This window comes from Parasteatoda tepidariorum, chromosome 1 (genome assembly GCF_982258835.1).
Source record: "Parasteatoda tepidariorum strain Cologne lab strain chromosome 1, Ptep-v5.0, whole genome shotgun sequence".
Lineage (NCBI taxonomy): Eukaryota > Metazoa > Arthropoda > Arachnida > Araneae > Theridiidae > Parasteatoda > Parasteatoda tepidariorum.
The window spans coordinates 93,040,625-93,054,924 of record NC_141755.1 but is presented as its reverse complement, the minus strand read 5'-3'; the positions used below and the strand labels follow the sequence as shown (position 1 = coordinate 93,054,924).

Here is a 14,300-nt window from a genome sequence, read left to right as displayed (position 1 = left end):
CTGCAGGGTATCATTGTTTAAATTTTTTTTTAAAAAAACACCATAATTATTTCCCTTATTTTATTATTATAATGCAAAGTATTGATTAATCACAGATTTTTATTTATGGTTATAGTCGCTGCGAGACAGTAGGTTTTAAAAAGTTCTTACCTGAGGATGTTTCGGCTACTTTTTTAAATTATTCCTGATAACGCTAACTAATACGAAATCTCTGTTTTGCTATTCGGATTGAAAGCTTAAATTAACAAATAGTATTTGTACATTGAATCAATAATGATCGAAAACGGAATAAGAATGAAAAAATGATTTCCAAAGCAAATTAATCGATTCATATGATTTTAAAAAAAGCTAAATATTTATGTATTTAATTAATTTACTACTTATATGTGATTTAAAAAATATTTTATTTAATCTTAATTGTCAATAAAAAACACATCTGAAAACACGCTAGATACGTTTAAATAACGTTATTTTTTATATTTCTGAAAAAAATAATTTTATATTTATTTTACATCGTTGCTAAGTAAGGCTTCTTGGAATACATCTGGATTTTTTTGTCTTGCTTGTTGCATAAAAGTGGATATTTGGTTGTGTTAGATAAAGCAACGACTATAAGATTTTTAATTATTTAAAACTTTTCTATGGTAATGATGCATGTAAAAAGAGCATTTATTCATTGTTATTTTAAGCGTTTGCTACGTAATGAAAAGCATTTAAGTGTTTGTTATGTTTTTTGAGTAGTTTCCGTTTCGTATGTGTTAAATTAAAAGTCAAAATCATAAATACGAAAATAATTTCAAATATGGAAATAAAACGTTCCAATTTTCATAAGCCAAACTTTTACCATTATTTATATCATAAGTAATAATTGTTATTTAATCTATATAAATCGAAGCTATTTGTAATATTTAAAAACATTTAGTTAATATCCTTTTGAATATTATTTAAGTTAATAATTGCATGTCATGTCAGTTGTGAGATTGCCATATGAAGTTTACATAACTCTGTAATTAAAACCAAAAAAAAAGAAAAACATTAATAATGTATTTTTTTATTATTATTAAGCAAAGTTAGCTGTCTAGCAACGAGCAATAAAAAAAGATATCATATTCCATAATCAATTTATTCATCGAATAACGCAAACTATTGCGTTCGTAATTGTTTTGCAACATTCCCGAATAAAAAAAATAAAGGAAGTAGCGATGATATGAAGAAATGATTCTGTTCATATATGTTATTTTCTTCTAATACGAGAAGAAGAAAAAAACAAGAGTATAAAATAATTATATGATATATTATTAATCTAAATTGTTGCGAAATTAGTTTCCCCAATAACTTGTTTGATCATTTGCAATTTCGGAAATCGTACCTCAGCATTCCATTTGGAAAAATAACCGTTTTATTTTTTTTTCTACCAAAAATAGAATGGATATAGGGTATCAAATAGTATTATTTTGATCATTAAGATACCGAGAATGATTCAGGAACCACAAAAAGTAGTGAAAAAAATAAAATTATATGATATGCATAAAAGTTTCTCATTGATATATATAAAAATTTTTTTTTCGTGTTTGCACCTGCGAAATGTGATTGGTCGTTAGAATCTTAGGTTTATGTTATTAATGGAATGCGTAGCGTAAGCTTTAATCTTTTCTTAATAATGATGTTTACGTAATACTAAGGAATTCTTTCCAATACCTTCATATCTAAGTAAGTAACAATAATTTCATTTTATCATTTAGCTTAATGCGTCATTTTATTAAATCTTATCATTCGCAGTAAAATACTGCATAATTGGCTATTTTTTTACTGTAATTCTAAATAGCTACTCTTGCAGATTGCTGTCAGTTGTATGTGTTTTACAAAATTGTAAGGAAGGAATAAAAAAAAAAATTATGATGTGAGCGAAGAAGTTTTTAACTAAAACATCTACCGTTTTTTCAAGAAAAACTTTTATTACTCAACAATTGTTGTTAGAAATTTTTGGAATTAAGCTTTACGATTTTGATACAAATAGTATTTGGTTAGTAATCATGTAAACACATTCGATCGAGAATTGCGAATTTTATTAACATTTTGAATTACTAAATAAAAGTAGATTAAGTACTGAAGAAATAAATTTTGTATTCAATCGAATCTGATACATGTAAAAAGAAACCGTGAAACACATTATCAATGCTATATTTTGGAAATTTAATTTCCTTGGGCTTAATGGTGCAAAAACTGGAATCGTCTGTACTGCATCCAACTTAATGGTATTAGGTAAGCTTATAAAAATGTATAACAAATAAAGCCTGATAGAAAAAGGGCGAAAGGCACCCAGAGAATACATAGGGTAGTGGGTCCCATAGTTGTTTGATAAAGGCCTCCCTATGAGGGAATTACAATTTTAATTTTGTATAACCTATCTTAAAATTCTGCAAAAACCATTTTCTATTATTTCGAAGCGTGTAAAGTATCGTTGGATTAGCGCTCTTTATGCGTTTTAAGTCACGTGATTTTTTTTAGTCTCGTAATGTAATTAAAGTAAGTTGTCAGAAAGAAACGGTGCAGATAACGTTAAATGATTTTATTCCCTTTCAATGTGAATATTATTTTTTAACCGGCTTTTATTTGAGTTTAAAATAGTAAAATCGTGAAAAATTTCCTGGAAATTCAGAAGAATATTAAATTTGCTCCATTTAATCTTTCTCTGAATTTTATTTTGTTAAATTCTTGTTTGAAAAATAAAATGAATTGGGAATAAAAATCATATATATGTCTTTTCACAATAACGGAGTTAAGCATTAAATTAAAAAATTAAATTCAACAAAACTCTTACAAACAAATCTTTTAAATTGTAAATTCTATCATTTAATAAAACGAACTATGAGATCAATACTAAAACAGTAGGTTAATTAATAATGTTATCTTTAGTACAAACATTAAATATATATGTACATTACCATTGCCTTTGAGTTTTAGTATTAAAATACGCTCTATCAAGTGTTTCAAGTTTACGGCAAATATAAGTGCTCAATTTTTTCTAATGAATTCTCCTGTTTATAATAAATAATAAGAAGTAGAATAATATATTAAAAAAGTTAACCGCTAAAGAAATTTTTCTAGTCGCCTAGTATTTGTCACTCCTTGTTTAGTATGGTTATTTGTATTGTTAAGCTTTTGGCGTTGGAGTATTTTTAATTTTGATACTTTATATTGTTACGTTTAAACAGTTTAAGGCACTCTAAAAATATTAGTTGCTAATTTTTTTAATTAATTTCTATATCATGTTTCGCCCCCATGTGACATGAAATTCTGATTTCCGCCCGCTTTTGAAGACTCTCGTTTTGCCCGTTTTCATTGGCTATGTGTCCATGACAAGACCAAATAAATAAATTTTGAAAAATTAATTATGGCGTGTATTTAGTTAAGCACACACACAAATTTTTTCTAGAAAGCCCCAAACAATGAATTGAAAAAATTTCCGTCAAATAAGGTATATTTGTGAAATCTTGACGATTTCAAAAATAGGATGCTGATCATCATAATGAACTTCGGGCGATTTTCGGTCTAAAATCTAATTGCTTTAGTTTGCCATTGTTTGCATTTTACTTGCTAGTGTACGCTGTTAAAAATTTAGACCACCTTGAAGCAATGATTAAACTAATACATTTGTGTGAATTTGCTGCCCATTAACACGGTATTAGTTGAACCATATTATCGTACCAACTAATCCTCATTGAGCTTCATTACATAATAATATGGTTTAAGCTGAACGAAAACATACCTGAATTTATCACGTAGGTTTCAGCAAATTAACTCGATTTTGTAGTTTAAGATACTGATATTATGATTTAAAGTCGAAGAGATTTTTCAGCGAATGTAAACATACAGACAACATGTATTAACAAAAGAAACATTTTTCCCCTTCATAATCCGAGGAAATAGGAATTCTATGCTAGAAAATTATACGAACAAAATAAATTCGTAATTCGGGTTGGATGTTGAACATATTATTTTTATATTTTGCACTTGCCATTACATTTGGAATAAAACTGTTTTACACAACCCAACTCCTTAACGCGGTGCATGCAGTTATAAACATACTTTGAGATTACAAACTATTGTTTTGTATTAGAATATAATCATATAGCCGTTTGCTTATATCACTTTTATGTTATGCACACATGTATTTTCTTTTAGTGTTATAATCGTGATTATCCTTTTTTTTTTTTTGTATAAAATAATACATTTTACTTGTTTCACTTAGTTTACTTTAGTTGTTCACGGATAATGCAAACGCAGAATTTTGATTTTAAAACATTATGATAAATTTATTCATCGAAAAGGGATACTTTTTTACCCATAGTTTTAAAACAGTAACTTGTAAACGACTGGTATAACTGTTAACTTGTTTTAATGCTTCTTTGTTTATTTTCCTTCGTTAAGTGTTTTGATTTAAAAGACTTTCATATGAGAATTACAAGAAATTAGTAAATGATACAATAAATATTTTTTTTTCTTATGACGGTTTTAACTTGATAACTGCTAGAACTCAATGTTGATAATGCTAGAACTCATTTTGTTGGTTATTTGCAAGGTGCATAAAGATAATTTATGAAAAAAATCAAGCTAATACATATTAAAGATATGATTTCCAATGCTTGACTGCTTTAACACAGTTAAAATAGTTTTCCTTGAACATAGCTTGCTTAAGTATGACACGCAATATGTTAGAATTTTAACGATATGAATATATTAAAAAATATGCACATAATATCATGAACTTAAACGAAGACATAATTTAATTTGACCGCGAGTTAGAACGATTTTTTTTTAACGTATGGGGAAATCGTAAATAAAATAGAAAATACAAAAAAATATTCACACGCATTCGATTGTTTTCATTTTGTACTATTTTTCTAAACATATGGGGAATTCTTAATTAAGGTCTCTAAGTGTATAACTTAAATTAACCAATGCTTCTCTACTAGATCAGAATTACTAATAACTCCTATCCATTTAAAAAATCGATTAATTATTTTTATGATTAATCTTAGTAAGATCATTTTCTACGTAGAATTTCAGATGAGTTATCCGAAATTATCACAATTTCCGCGGAGTTGCCACAGAACTGATGACTAGTTTAAATTTATGAATTTTTTTTCTTCCCCAATGCGAGTTCTAGAATTTAATCAAATAATTATAATTTTAATTTATCAGCTCATATTTTATCACGTGTTATAGATATTAAGTAGTACAGACGGGTTAATGGACTTGATTTGGTAATTCTGCTATAATCACTGTCTGTGTTATGTATTTTATTCCCCTTGATAAAAACGTCTAGACGGATACTAAAATTACATTATTTGAGCATTATGTCAAATTCTAATTATCGTTCTCGGTAATAAAATGACGCATCATATCAAAATACTTAGTTCCGTTTTTGTTATTTATTTTCATATTTAAATTGTCATAATAGCTTAAACTTTTTTTGTATATTCCTTTTAGCTCTAAAAAATAGAAATAAAAAACAATTACGTTAAAAAAAATGAGTGAAAGTCAAGATTTAATGAGCTTGAATGTGTTATGTAACTGCCGTTCGTAGACTTGTAAAAACGTTTAACTCTAAAAGCCATTATTTTAAAGTTTTATTTTCTTATTAAACAACGCTATGTTCTGTATCAGTTTATAACTTTTGTCCTGTCCAAATTCGTCTAACCTGTAGTGAAAATCTACATCATACAAAAATTGCAAATCAGCAATTTACGATGACATACAATATACAATAGCAATTTACAGTCTACAATATTATAACATTTTAAAGCTATTGTTTGTTTATGAATACCGAGGTTTAAAATGTTATAAACTATTAAAGTTATATATTTTTAAGAATATTTTTTGGTCAAAACTACCAGAATATGGTAAAATTTACCTTGTTTCTGACTCAATGGGAGCACCAGAAAAATCGGTAATTTTTACCGAAGCGCTTCGAATTTGCTAAAGTTAATAATAAAATATGGTTTCAAAATACTGTGATAAAATTTGGTAATTTTATCATGATACTTAAGTGCATAGCATGGAAAACTCGGTTAAATTTACTTTTCATTTTGTATTTTTTACTAATTGTGTGTTAATAAGAACTATAATTTTCAAAACCAGAATTCCCAGTAAACGGTTACCATATGAAAGGAAAATTTTTCAAATGATACGTCTGACTATAATTTTTTATAATTACGTCTGACTATATATCTTTGTATTTAATACCATTATTGTTTTTTTAAGCCAGAAATTTCATTGCCATAAAGAACGGTAATTTTATTAGACTTTTTGGACACGGTGCGGAAATGTTTTGCTGAAATTGAAAGCAAATAGTTCAAGAACCAAACATATTTTACAAACACCTTAGCTGTTTTCGTAAAATCCTTACGAGATCATAAGGATTTTTGCAGTTGTTTTTACCAATTTAAGTTTAAGTTTTTGTGTAATTCACCTAAATCTATCGCTATTTATCTATGTAAATTCAAAGTATTTTTCGATTGTTTATAAATTTTCACAATATAGAATAAACTTATTACTTTGAACATTGTAACTCTAATCTCCCTTTCTTACAAAGGTTAAGTTAAAAAGGCTAAGAAAAAGTGCATCTTTCATATTATTTTTTGTCATGTAAATGTGTTTGTTGCGTAAATGTGTGCTTTAATTATCAGTACTTTTTCCGTTTGTGAGATTTATTTATTTCTATTAAATTTTAAACTACTGTTACATATTTGTTAGTTTCAATGGACCAATGAGATGATCTTTATAAATTTTTTAGTTCAATTTAAACTGTTATGTTAATAAATGTGCCCAAACTTTTTTTTTTATTTTTTAATTTAATCAAGCATTTTATTCGATTGCGCACACAATTTTAATGTTTTTGTTTCTTTTATCTTAACTTTTATGTTAAGATTACTGCTCCATAATATTATGTTCAATTTTTTTTCGCTCTGGTAGTTGCGAATATTGAGTGTGCTAGTTATTCTTTTTTCTTTTTTTTTTTTTAAATTTTCGCTTAGAAATTTTTAGCAACTTTGATGTAAAGATCATTTAAAAGTAGTTTTAATAACGTTAAGTTGAATGTTTTCCTTAGTAATTATACGAGTCGTAGCAGTTTTTATTGATAAAATGTTGTTTAATATTTGAACAAATTTAAAATAACGAATATTAGTATACTAGTTACTAAAGTCTTTCGAAAATATAATCTTGTTTTTAAAAATTTAACTAAGTAAGAAAAATATTTATTAATACTTTATTTTGTGTAAATCGATATAAATTGTATGAAATCGTTATAAAAATACAAATTTTTAATAAAGCATACCTTATTTTTTTTATTTGATAGTTTGTTTTCGAACGCACATAATTGTAAGATATTCTATTTTCATATGATGGTTTAAGATAAAACTAATAGCTTTATTATAAAAATATTTCGTTATTTCCCTTATAAGTATACTCTTGTTGAATTTTCAATACTTGCAGCGTTACTTTTAAGTGAATCGTGTAATCTAAGTAAAAACGCAACAATGATAAATGTAAATGGATATACAATGAAGTAATGAAAATCATGTAAAAAGATAAAACAAAATATGCGATGCATTGATTCTGTATTTCATCGACTTGTATTTACGTTCTTTCGTATGGCTATTAAATGTGTATTCTGGAATTTTCCTAGTTTGCAGTTTTAACGTTATAATAAAATATCATAATTGAGGATGGTGTTATTAAAATAGAAGTTATCTTCTCTTATTTGTAACAGCGATTCACCAATTAAATTGTAAAAAACTGCCCCGTTTAAATCACATTATTTTTGTCAAAAATAACTAAAATAATAGTTGTAGACTAAATTCATTAATTATTTAAATAGTGTGTTTATTAATATTTAATAGTGATCAAATCGCTAGAAAAGAAGAACCTGCAAAACCGGAAACGGGAAAAGGGATCCAAATCGGCGCGCGTCCGGGCATCAAGTGAGTAAAACTCACCTTGCACAATATCGCCCCCATGCGGTAAATGTCAAACCCCTTTTTTTCCTGAATTTTTTTTTATTTTAATACTTTCACTCTCTCTTTCCCTTTCTTTCCAACTATCCCCCCCCCTTCATTCCTGCTTCTGTTCGGAATAATTGCGAACCAATAAAAAGCAGGGGCCGTTTTGCGCAGATGCAAAAAAGCGCCCCCCGAACGAGACGACGCAATCTCAGAAATTAATTGCATAGCTTCACATGCAGAACAGTACAAGACCCCCCTCACAGTCGGGCTTACGCTGCCGTGCCGATTCCAACTCGAGATGCCTCGGTCCCCCGAACCGAGCGCCACCCCCGACATCAAGGAAGAAGCCCCTCTGCGCCCCCGCACCAGCGAAAAATCACTACGTGCACGTATATATGCTTAATTCTTGAGCGGCACTATGTGTTCGCATGCAAAGAGTCACCCTTGCGCCATGAGCGCCACCTTCGACAAGAGCGCCTAAATCGTTAGGCCCTCATTCGACCGGCGGAAAGCCGCTAGTTCGGAACAGTTCCTAAACAACTCCGCGCGCCGTTTGCGCTCCTACAAGCGCATCCGTGCGTGTTAGCGGACTTAATTCCTATCAATCAAGTGTGTGTGTGTTTTCCTTTTTTTGATACTAAAATCTGTGCCGTCATAACTTAGCAAAACTGTGTTGAACTATCAAGATTTTTTTACCAAGTTGTTGTTGTCCATCGTCGAATTATTACTAAAGAAGAATATTATATATATACATATATATGTGCTTATAGAATTATATCATCAACTCTAGAGTTCCTGTATTTCAAACAAAAATTGGATCTGTTCCTATAAACGACTCAGTTGGCGTAGTTTTGCTGAACTATGCCTCATTGTGAAAATCTTCATACAAAATCAGGTTTGTGGATTTCTTTGATTTTTCTTTTCTTCTTCTTTCCACACGGATTAATTCGAATCCTGTTTGAGAATTTTTCGTTCGTTTTTCCCTCACGTGTTCTGTGAAATAGAACAGTAGCATTAGCGAAATTTTCTCACACCCCCGCATTCAAGTTTCTTTTTCACTTGAGTTTGGACTTTAAAAATATACTTATCTTAACAATCTTTCTCGCCAATGAGATCCAAAAATCATAAGTTGCGATACATTGTTCGATGTTCTACTGGAAACTATTAGTAGGCACCCGAAAAATCTTAAGCAATGTTAAAAAATTTATAACTAATTCAATCCTTTTACGAAAATTAAATATATCTTTAACATTATTAATTTTTATGCATATACATGTAGCTGTTCTGAGTTAAGTTGAATTTTCTTATTAGCAGAAACAGGGACTTAACAATACGTTATTATCCTAAATGTTCAATGTACAATGTTTTGAAAAAGTAATGGACATTTGGTGATGCATTACCGAACTTAGTTCGAAGACATATCCTGTTATCGTTCTTATCCATTTCTCTGCAATTCTTATCAAGTTTTAGCCTAATTGTATTTGTGATGCATTACGAGAGGAATGAAATTTTGCATACAACTTGCAGGAGACTTTATGCAAATATCGTAGCGATATTGTGCAGTATTTAAAATATTGTTTTTGGGATGAATCTAAAGCTTAACAAAAAGTCAAATGTTTTGAGTCATTAGTCATTTCTAAAATTTTTGTGTACGCATCGTTTTCGCCTTTCGCCGATCTTTATAAAAAGCAAATTCTCTCTGTGATAAAATCTAATAGAATTCAAATTTATATTTATTACTATGCTATGCAATTTAGCTTGTTTTATTTTCAGAATTCTTTGAATGCATGATCTAATTTATCTGTTTAAAGTTTTTCTTTTCGTTACTTATTTTTTATTTCCATTCCTTTTTGGTTCTGTTATTAAATTTTTTTTGAAAAAAAAAGGAGTAGAATGAATTAATGAGTTTTCGTTGTAAGATGATTCGCAACAGGTACAAGGAAACAAAACTTGATTCGGCAATCGTAGCCGCTGGCACACTTAGTTTTATAAACTCAACCTAAAATGATTCGTTGCAAATACGATAAACTGTACATTGTAGAAGTGTTAGTGTAGTTTGCTGACAAATTTGATGAAGTTCTTTGCTACTTGTCTGATTTTCTTCTGTTAATAACTTGCTTTAATAACTTTTAAAGACGCGTAAGAATCTGTGTTAATACGCCGCTCCAAGGTATCCGTAGAAGTCAAACCATCAAATATTCTTATTTGCTGACAATCATGAATTTTTTTTTAAAATTACCCTCACGTTACTGTAGCTCATGTCCAATTCTAGCAACTTTTATACTACATTCTCCCTAATTCGACAAACATAAGAAATTAGCGATTTCTAGCGAACTTTAGTAGGGACATTAGTAGTTAACATTTAGTAGTTAACATTTCTTTAAAGAGCTAGTAACCGCTTAATCATTTGCATTAATTCTATTAATATTTGTCCCTAACTTCATTTGAAAACGTAGCTTATAATTACAACTTCAGAAAGTTTTGAGCTTGTTCGATTTTATTATCATTTAAATTTGATGTGACTGTAATCTTATACTAAGTTGAATCATAATATTGCTCTTCTTAAACTTGCCTAAACTATATTGTTCAAACTGAACAGAAATAGGATTCAATTTAATTCCTTATGAAAGTACAGCAAATCAGCAACGTGCTGTACTTTAAAGTACTGATTATATGCTTCACGTTTTATATTTTTTCAAAATTTAAAGTGCACAGTTAGACACAGAATATGAGTTTCACCCTCATTATAATTAGAAGAATAGCATTTTTACAACGTATAATTTTAAGCAAAACATTTTTGAGGCTGCAAGTTAAGCATTTGTTACCGTTTAGCCATCTAAGGAACGTTTTTTTTTTAATGAAGATAAAGTTACTTTATAATGTTTATTTATTAATAAAACAGAAAACAAAGTTCATAGAACGGAAATACATGCTTACTGGATTGCGAAAAACACCCAACAATTATGGAAACTGTTACTGATTCTCTTTATTATTCTATTAAGCGCCTATAATGTATTTTGGTTGTACATATCTTTGGTTGTTAAAGCCTATCATGGTTACAAATATATTCTATTCTTTGAAATTTGATTGAAATCTTTTGAAGATTTGTTAGTAATTTTGGAATATATAAACTGCCTAGTAAATTAATTAAATTACTTATTCTATTAAGCGCCTATAGTGTAACTTTTCCGCATATCTTTGGTTGTTAAAACCTATCATGATTACAAATATAATCTATTCTTTGAAATTTGATTGAAAGCTTTCGAAGGATTTGTTAGTAATTTTGGCAAATGTGCAAATTGTGCCCTAACAGAAACGCAATTTATGTCGGAAAAAACCTAGTTGAGAGATTAACTTTGCGTAACAACTATCTTAATTTTTTATTTTGAAGTGTTTTTTTAAACAATTGAATTTTCATAAACTTGAAGCTTCCGTTGCAAACTATGCATTCTTGAGACATTAACATTAAGTTGCTACTTTGTTTATCTAATTTTCTTCCTGATTTTTCAAAACATTGTACTAATCATTAATCCTGATGATTGCTTTGTGCCCTGAGCTATTATTAAATGAATAAGAAGAATTAAATCTGTAAGATGTAAACAGCTTGCGCGAATTCCCCCCTTCCTCTGTCTTGACATTTGCAAATACTGAATCACATTTATCGCGCGAACATCTGTTTCTGTTCTAATTAACGATGGAGAGCAGACGTGCACCCCTTCTTGGCCCCTCAGGGGTGTGATGCTCTTCAAGACCTTTTTCGGAAATGAGAAAATTGTCGGAATTATTTTCTTCATTTCTTTTTCTGTCTGTAAATGCATTGATGAGTCAGCTTCACGTCTATTACATGATTTACTAAATTGCCTTTTTTAACACTCTTGTTTATCAAATATAAAACAATCTTAGTTTTAATATCTTCTTACAATCATGTATAGAATTATTTTGAAAAGAACTTGGTTTTAAAATTAAGTAGAGCAGCAGAGAATCACGTGTTTAGTTTAATGTAATGCCCACCCTATTAGGTCCACATCTACGTCACGGTCATTATTAATAAGCATAGTAAAAATCTCACACACGACAAGCAGTACGGTGTTAGGTGATTTCATTTACCTTTATTAGTTTCTGCAAAACGATATGTTTTGTATTTTATTTAGTTACATTAACTCGCTAATTACGTTACATGCACTAAAATAAATGAATCCAGATTTTTTTTCTTTCCATGAATGCTTGTGAATGTTTGATATAATAAAATGATGCATCTTCGAAATTGTAGGAAACACTTGTTAATATATTATTAAGCGTATCTTAATCAGGCGTTTATTTTGCTCAATAATAGAAGATTTAATTAAAGTCTTTTTTTTTTAATTTTCGTCTTAATATTTTTTGCTACATTTTTTATTTTAATTAACACGTATGTTTTGTTATTCTGACTATCAATCAGTTTCAATTCTAAAGTTTTCATCTTTTTTTATAAATTCAAATCTGAAGTGTATCAAATCTGTAAGCATGCGTGTATTTTTTTTTCTACAACTAACATAAAAATAGAATAGCTCAATAATAGTGTATTTGGTTTCTTTTTTTATATTCTTGCTTTTTGTTGCATTTTTTTATTATAATTAATCCAAAACTTTCCTAAGTCCACTTTCAATTGTTATAATTTGATATTTTTATAAATTCTAATCTGAAATGTATCAAATCTATGAACACGCACTCATTTTCCCCCTAAGACTAACATAAAAATATAACTGTCACAAGTGTTTTAAATAGCATTCTTTTTTGCGTTGAAATTTACGTTTAAGCTTTCATAAACTGTTTTGATTTTATTCTTAAAACTAGTTTATTTTCATTTAAATATAATTATTTATCGTTAATAGAACCGTAAATATTGCGTAATTCGTCGATTGCAGCAATTTACCGCGAAATACTTCATTAGCTATAAATTAATATTCCAAAATACTTGATTTCCTGCTTGCGTAATCAGTTTTTTTTCTTTGAAGTAATTAACAGAATGGAATTTCCCATCTGTCATAGGAAATAGTTTAGACTCCATTAAGTATTGCTTAAACGCTAACCATTTTATAACTTTTACTCTTTAAAATACTTAATCTTTTAATTCAAAAACGTCTGTAATAATCTAACATTTTTCAGCTCGTTTGTTATACCAGACTATAGTTTAGCTCATCCACGTCAATATATTACTTGATATTAAAGTTTTAATCATTATTCTAAAAGTTAATTTCTTTCGTTGAGTTGAACGAATTTTTTTAGTTCCATTTCTTTTTTTTTGTGCGCCATTTTTTTTTATCGTTTTTAAAAACAAGTGAAAATGTTTTCTTTAATTTAGTTCAATAATTGTATTTCACGTGAGAATGAACTCGAATTCCTCTGTAATATTACTTTTATTATAATTTTTTTTTTTTTTTACAAAGTGTAATAATGTTATTCTTCTGCAATCTTTTTTTACACATTTAACTGTCTCGCATCAAATTGGCTTGAATAACAAGCGATTGCCCATCAATTTTATTTTTAATATCCTTTTTTTGGTGTGGTCGCAGTTTTAAATAATGAGATGGAAGATATGAATTTACAAACTTAATAAAATTGTTCTGCTAATTGCCTTCTCAAATCATTTTTTTTTTTTTTTTTAAACTAGCAAAGCCGAACTTTGTTTTTGTTAATGTTAGTTGATTTTCCACAGAAACTTGAAACCGTACTTTCCTAAGGTAATTAGACAACTCCTACAATAATGTAAAAAAAATTATAATAGCTATATTCTTTTCAAAGAAAAATATCTGGGATTGATATTGCTTCCACTGCATTATAATATTGTGCAATTTTTACTCACTTTCTATACCAGTCAATTAATTATCAATCTGAATTAAACTCGATTGAACAAATCAGCAAAACGGATTGAGCAAGTTTTTCCATGCGTCCGCCCTAAATTAAAAGTTGATTGTTTTGCAAAACTTTGATTGTGTGGTTGCGGAGGTATATATATAAAAAAAAGAAAAGACAAATAGGATCGTGCGCAATAAGAGAGTTGTTGCCACTGATTTATTGTAAAATACAAAACCTTCATTTGCCATAAATGCAGACGATTACTCAGGTATTTGATAATTTTTCACCACGCAATTTCCACGAAACTAATGATGAGAACCGAGTGAAATTATTATAATATCAACAACAATCACTTGAACTTTCGCATTAAACAGGCCTAAAACCGTGACTCAATTATAACTAATGAACACTGCACAAGTTGCCCGCTCGCGTAATGCCTATTAGTTAAACCTTAGG

The 14,300-nt window shown here is 28.7% G+C and overlaps 1 protein-coding gene across 3 annotated transcripts in view; it reads left to right on the top strand.

The window, feature by feature from the left end:
- The window catches only part of LOC107453499 (zinc finger homeobox protein 3), a 190,295-nt gene that overhangs the window by 93,203 nt on the left and 82,792 nt on the right, over window positions 1–14,300 (top strand). The window contains exon 1 of one of the 3 annotated variants that reach the window (XM_016070362.5): window positions 8,220–8,904. The exons of the other annotated variants lie outside the window; for them this stretch is intronic. The gene's annotated coding sequence lies outside the window, so the exon portion shown is untranslated. Of the gene's footprint in view, window positions 1–8,219; window positions 8,905–14,300 lie in introns of those variants that run through there. 3 annotated transcript variants of the gene reach the window in all.